General features: G+C 35.0%; 1 non-coding gene across 1 annotated transcript; it reads right to left on the reverse strand.

Annotated features, from left to right (window-relative positions):
- Positions 1–4,000: 4,000 nt before the first annotated feature.
- LOC148761348 (small nucleolar RNA R71) lies at positions 4,001–4,107 on the reverse strand. Its single transcript, XR_016028122.1, has one exon. It is a non-coding gene; the product is annotated as a small nucleolar RNA R71 (small nucleolar RNA).
- Between the last annotated feature and the right edge of the window lie 1,847 nt (positions 4,108–5,954).

The following is a 5,954-nucleotide window of genomic DNA, read 5'->3' on the forward strand; positions in this document are numbered from 1 at the left end:
CGACCAAGAATATTTTGAGATTATGCTTTGCTGCATAAGGATCTCATAACTGTAACCCATTACAGTTCCCTTGCAAGGCATATTAATCTTATCTAATTAGACTTATAACTCATTATAATTAATGTCTTATTGATGAAGGAAAGCCTATAATCATTCAACATGAATAATATTGTTGTATGATTGGAATCAAGCCTTAACCAATCCCAATTTACTGTAAGGCTCATCCCAACAGTAGGTTGAATCTCCTACAGTCCAATTCTCTTAGCAACAGACAAAGGCATAATTGAGACACTAGCACCTAAGTCACACAAAGCTTTCAAAAAATTAAAATTACCAATCAAGCAAGGAATAGAAAAACTCTTTGGGTCCTTGAGCTTTGAAGGAAGCTTGTTTTAGATTATTGTGTTACACTCCTTAGTGAGTGTAATTGTCTCAAAATCCTCTAAGTTCATCTTCTTTGTCAATATGTCCTTTAGGAACTTCATATATGATGGAATTTTTGGAAGTGCTTATAAGTTGTGGTGGTAAAGTTGTCTTTGCTTCGTTCTTTTGAGTTTAGGGTTTAGATGTCTCAATCACTGTTTCATTCTCAACAGGGTTATCTTGATGAGTAGCTTGCCTAACACTATTGTTTACCTCTTTTCCGTTCTTCAAGGTGATTGCCATAACTTGTTCCTTACCTTATCTCCTCGGATTCACCTTTGTATGGCTAAGCAGTGTTCTTTAAGGTCAATTGTTTAATAAATTAGCAACTTGACCAACTTGAGTTTTAAGGTTTCAAATTGATGCTGCTTGACCCTGAATGAGAGTTGTTTGACTTTGTATAATGCTATCATTTTGTGTCATGTATTACCTTACCAAATCTTCTACAATTGGCTCTTTTTCTAAGATAGGTGCGCTGGCTTGCTGTTAGAATCTCGGAAGCACATTTGGCCTTGACGTTGAGGAAGACCCTTAATTATTAGCCCAAGAGAAATTTGAATGGTTCCTTCACCTTGGGTTATAAGTATTAGAGTAGAGGTTATTCTGCTATCTATTCCCCATAAATTGCATTGTTTCTATTGAGCTTGGATACTGATGACTTGCATAATTATCTTCACAATAATGGCAAGCTACAGAAAGACTTTGCCTAAGGTTAGTACTAAATGATTCAAGAGTCTTAGTTAGAGCTGCTACCTGTGCACATAAGGTTGAAACAACATCTACATTTTGAATTATAGCTACTCTCCTATGCATTGCTCGCTTTGTTGGCCACTAGTAATTGTTTACAACCATCTCTTCCAACAAATCATATGCCTCATCAATCGATTTAGCCATTAAAGCTCCTCCTACAATAACATCAATGGTAGTTTGAATCTGCCAACTCAAACCATTGTAGAAAGTTTGCACTTGAAGCCACCTTGGAAAACCATGCTGAAGTAGTTCTTTGTATCTTTCCCAAGCTTTGTACAATGATTCAGGATCTAGCTGCATGAATGATGTAATATCATTCCTCATTTTCGCTGTCCTAGCTAGAAGAAAGAAATTGGCAAGGAATTTATAAGCAAGATCATCCCTAGTTGTTATTGATCCAGTAGGGAGCGCATTCAGCCATGCTTTAGCTTTATCCCTCAATGAGAAAGGAAAAAGCCTCAAACGAATTGCACCATCTGTGACACTGTTCTATTTGAAAGTGTCACAAATCTCTAAAAAGTTTGTTATATGGCCATTGGGATCATCATCTAGAAAGCCCCCAAATTGAATGAAGGTTTGAATCATGGTGATGATAACCAGCTTGATCTCAAAATTATTTGCTTAAATAGTTGGCCTTCGAATGCTCGATAGAATTCCTTGTACTAAAGGAACAACATAACCACTTTAGCAACGATTACCAGCTACTACACGCTCTTGGATTTGTTGTTCACCCTGTTGATAAGCCATTGTATTTATTAGAGGAAAACCTTGTTGATTTTCTTGTCGAAGTCTACGAAATGTTCTTTCAATTTCGAGATCACAAGGTATAATCTCCAATCTTTTTGCTCTTCTCATACAATGACTAGACACAGCTGCAAAACAAAGAAATAGAACTTAAATTAAGATGAATATGTGGAATTTTAATACTAGCAAGTAATAAAGAAAAAAAATCCCTGGCAACAGTGCCAAAAACTTGTTGTCAATTTTGCACACGCAAGTATATGTATTAAACAAGTAATATAGTGATGAAGTAGAGCATCATTCCCACAAAGATTTATTCCTAAATATTTACTAAGTACTAAAATTTATGACAAATTAATCTTATTTAAGTAACTAAAATTTTTAGAAAATTAATTAAAACAAGCACTAAGTTAACTAACAGAAAATAAAATTACTTGGAAAAGGCAATAGACCAAAGCCTAGGATTATGGGTTCATTCAACAATTCATCCAATACTAGTTTCTCCTATTATTTATATTCATGGGTGGTTTTACTAACTTAGAATCCAAAACTATGTACAAGTTTTTGTTGAGATCCTTGCACAAATACCTAACTCAATTAGGTCACTATATGTCTATAGGAATCAATGAAATAAGGTTCATTAAGGTAGTGTTTTAATTTGGCTATGTGTAGCAATTGGCATATGTATACCCGAATCACGCAATTAGATCACTTAAGTGATGTGAACATGCATTATTCAAACTTTAGTCCAATCTAAAATCTCTCTATCGAGTCTTAATTAGATTCATAAATTAATTAATTGTTGGCCAAGAAATTAAAAGCATTAAAAACAGATTTAAATAAGCAAAACTATACTCATTCATAGCAAATAAAAAAGAAACAAATATTTAGATTACATGTTGAAATCCACCGCAATCCTAGAAAAATAGTTTAGCTCATAATATCTAGTAAAAACAATATCCAAAGAAATTTAGCCATGAATCCAAGTCAAAGAAAATAAGAAAAAACACAAAAGTAGAGAAAGAAACTAATCATTGAAGCTTTATAATATCAATTCTCTCCCAAATTCTCTTGTTTTCTTGCTTAGTTCTTGGCTCTTTTTCTCCAAAATAGTTTCTTGCTACCTTCCCTTTAAAACTTTTGAAAATGGTCCCTTAAATAAGCTCCAAGTAACCTAATTTTCAAAATCCCATCAAATTTTTATTTTTGGAAAATCGAGATAGTGTCGCAGCCATGATTTCTTGGCACCACAGCACTATGATAGACTTTTGTAATGCTGCGATGCTACTTCTTCAATGCTATGGCACCATGCTCTCGAGTTTTTGTATAATGCCCATCTCAAGCTCAGCACTGTGGCCACACATTTCCAATGCTGTGGCGGTGGTTCCTTTAGCACCATGGCCATGAGTAGCTCAGCGCCATGGCCTCAGTCCCCCTGCTGCCATGTGCAGAACTACATCTATCAAGCATCGTCCAGTAAAATTTTCACCTTAATATGATCTAAATTGGGCAAAGTGGTAAATATGAAAGTTTTATCCTTTCTCTTAACTTTCCAATGGCTCAAGAATCACATCAATCAAACTTCTGGAGTGAAAGATATGCTCCAAATTTCACATCATGTTCAGTCCATGTATACTACTACAATACTCCGACTTAGACAAATATTTTGATCACGATCCGATCAGAACTGGGTGACGTACATAAAAGTTGTAGCCCTTCCTCGTAGCATTCTAATGGTCCAAGAATCACTTCATTTAGAGTTCTGTTAGAGAGATGAGCAAAATATCAAAACATATACAAATGAAGTTATCACCATTTTTATACGGATTTTCATCAAATAAGCCATTTTCATCAAATTTTCTATAAAATCAATAAAAGAAACTAGCAATAACTACTCTTAAAGTAATTTAAAACAAAATTACATAAAATTTAACTAAAATAACTTAAATTAACTACTCAACATATAATCAAACTTAAACTAGAAAAACACCTAAAATGCTACAATCAAACCTAAAATCTCAAAGATCTAGTTATTTAAGCCCCCTAAAATATGTCAAATAAATCTATGTAATTGAGTTATCAAGCGAAAATGAGGAATGATATCACATTGTTCATGCAGCAAGATTCTGAATTGTTGTATCAGGCTTGGGAAAAATGCAAAGAATTACTTCGAGGTTGTCCTTATCATGGTTTTCCTTAATGGCTTCAAGTGTAGACAGTCTACAATGGCTTAAGTTGTCATGTTCGAACCACCATTGATGCCGCGGTGGGAGGAGCTTTGATGGATAAGTCAATTGACGTGGCATATGATTTATTGGAAGAGATTGCTGCAAATAACTACCAATGGCCAGTAGAGCGATCAATGCATAGAAGAGCAGTTGGAGTTCATGATGTAAATGCCATTTTGTCTCTATCCTTGCAAGTAGTAGCTCTAACTAAAACACTTGAATCTTTTGGTACTAACTCCATTCAAAGTCCTTTTGTAGCTTACGAGTATTATGGAGATGATCATGCAAGCCATTAGTGTCCAAGTATGACAGAAATAGTGCAATTTGTGGGGAATAGGCAACAGAATAACCCTTACTCCAACACTTATAACTCAAGATGGAGGAATCATCCACACTTCTCTTGGACCAATAATCAAGGATCATCCTTATTTTCAAGGTCGAATGCACCTTCGAGATTTCGCAAGCAAGAGTCCTTATCTTAGATAAGATGTCAAATTTAAAGGATTTGCTAAGGTAGTGCGTGACATAGAATGATAACATCATTCAAACTCACGTGGCTCTTATTCAAAGTCAAGTGGCATCTATTTGTAACCTAGAGATTTAAGTTGGTCAACTTGCTAACTCATTAAACAATAAAGCTTAAAAGACCTTACCTAGTGATACAGAAGTGAATCCTATGAGAGAAGGTAAGGAACGGGTTATAGCAATCACCCTGAAGAGCGAAAAAGAGGTTTAAAGTAGTGTTAAGCAAGCTCGACTTCAAGATAAGCCTGTTGAGAATGAAACAGTGATTAAGACAACTGATATGCAAATTCAAGGTTAACCTGCCACCACCACCACCACCCTTTTCTCAATGTTTTTAGAAACAAAAGCTTGATAGGCACTTCTAAAAGTTTCTCAAGGTATTCAAAAAGGTTCACATCAACATCTTTTTGGTAGAATCTTTAGAGCAAAGGCCATCATATGTGAAGTTCCTAAGAGACTTACTGACGAAGAATAAGAAATTAGAGGATTTTGAGACAATTACACTCACTAAGGAGTGTAATGTGATAATCCAAAGCAAGGTTCCACTAAAGCTTAAGGACACAAGGAGTTTTTCTATCCCTTGCTCAATTGGTAATTTTAATTTTTCAAAAGCTTTATGTGATTTGGGTGTTGGTGTCTTAATTATTCCTTTGTTTGTTACTAAGAGACTTGGCCTGAAGGAGATTTAACCTACCACAGTCACATTGTAGGTAGTAGACAGAACAATAAGGTATCTTTTTTGGATTATAGAGGATGTTTTGATTAAAGTGGGAAAATTATACATTCTAGTGGACTTCCTTGTACTTGAGATGGAAGAGGATCAAGAGGTTCTGATAATATTGTGACGTCCATTCTTGGCCACTATAAGTGCAATCATTGATGTAAAGGAAGGAAAAATAACATTTAAAGTGGGAAAAAAGGTAATTGAATTTACTATTTTCAATGCAACTAAGTATCCTTCACCCACAAATCATTGCTATAAAGTGGACTTAGCTGATACAGGTAAAGGTAATCTTACTCCACCACCTACAAGTAAGCAAGCACCAATTCTTGAGTCAAAGCCATCGTTACCACATCTCAAAACTAAATAGCATTATGATGAGTATTATCCACCACCTTCAATTAATTTTAATTTTAAGGTGGGACAACAAGTGTTACTAACCAAATCAATCAAGCTCTTTCCATGGAAACAAAAATCAAGGTGGCTAGGTCCTTACAAGGTGGTTAAGGTCTATTCATGTGGCATAATAGATATTTGTAATGAAGCTATCGAAACATTCGGAGTGA

This window comes from Theobroma cacao, chromosome 8, assembly GCF_053813885.1.
Source record: "Theobroma cacao isolate CCN51 chromosome 8, ASM5381388v1, whole genome shotgun sequence".
Lineage (NCBI taxonomy): Eukaryota > Viridiplantae > Streptophyta > Magnoliopsida > Malvales > Malvaceae > Theobroma > Theobroma cacao.